Genomic DNA, 888 nt, shown 5'->3' with positions numbered 1-888 from the left:
GGGAGCCGCGGGCAGGGGGTGGCAGGGACTGGATCGCACCCTAACCCCGGGGCCAGGGTGTCAGCAGGGCAGGGAGGGGCCCAGGGCGTCTGCTCTGCCACCAGAGTCATTCTGCAACAAAAGCCCCCCAAATATCTATCTATATGTATGTATGTACGTATGCATGTATAAGCACACAGACAGGGGACGACCGACTCCTGTCCCGAAGCCAGCCATGCGCGGCACCTGGATAATTATAACTGGGAGCTCATTGGCAAAGTGCAGCTTTGGGACAGGTTTCAGCCTTGGGCCCCTCTCCAGCCCTCCCCCCCCCTGGCACACAGCCCGGGGTATCCTCTGCCCTCTGCAAGCGGGGTCTCAGTCGCTTCCCAAGGGCAGGATCTGCCCGGACCCCCTCTCCCCTCGGCCGCCGCCTTACGGTGCATGCACACACGCCGCGGTCACATCCCCTGCGCGCGCAGGCAGCTGCCAGGCTCTGCCGACGCGTGCTCCGAACCCCGCCGTCCTGCTGAGGAGGTGGCGCTGGGTCCCAGCACAGAGGAGCACCCCAAGGACACAGTGTGCCTGCAAAGGCAGAGCCCACGGCACCAACGGCCATGCCCTGCGCCCGGTGGGAGCTGAGGTGCCGGCCGGGCTGTAAAAGGCTTCCCCTGCATGTCAGCCCCAGCCCCAACTCAGAGCTGAGCTCAGCGGTACCAGCCTTAGCACCATCCAGGATGGGGCCACGTGTCCCCAGGGAAGTGGGGAGCGTGATGCCAGAAGGTGGGGGGCATGATGCTGGCACCAGGGCAGACCCCTGTAGCCTGCTCCAGCCCCAACCTCTTCTGCACCCGAAGTCCAGAGATTGAAATAAATCCTGGCCAGCATTTCCCCCGTGGGGCTGCGCTG

The 888-nt window shown here is 64.6% G+C and overlaps 1 long non-coding RNA gene across 1 annotated transcript in view; it reads right to left on the bottom strand.

Annotated features, from left to right (window-relative positions):
* Window positions 1-6: 6 nt before the first annotated feature.
* Window positions 7-888, bottom strand: part of LOC118453065 — a 22,760-nt gene continuing 21,878 nt past the window's right edge. The window contains exon 3 of the long non-coding RNA XR_004842948.1: window positions 7-885. This is a non-coding gene — a long non-coding RNA (uncharacterized LOC118453065). The remainder of the gene's footprint in view (window positions 886-888) is intronic.

The sequence above is a fragment of the Egretta garzetta genome, unplaced genomic scaffold (genome assembly GCF_000687185.1).
Source record: "Egretta garzetta isolate BGI_Z169 unplaced genomic scaffold, ASM68718v1 scaffold849, whole genome shotgun sequence".
NCBI classification, from domain to species: domain Eukaryota; kingdom Metazoa; phylum Chordata; class Aves; order Pelecaniformes; family Ardeidae; genus Egretta; species Egretta garzetta.
The sequence above is the reverse complement of the archived record's forward strand: the minus strand, read 5'-3'. Positions and strand labels throughout refer to the sequence as shown.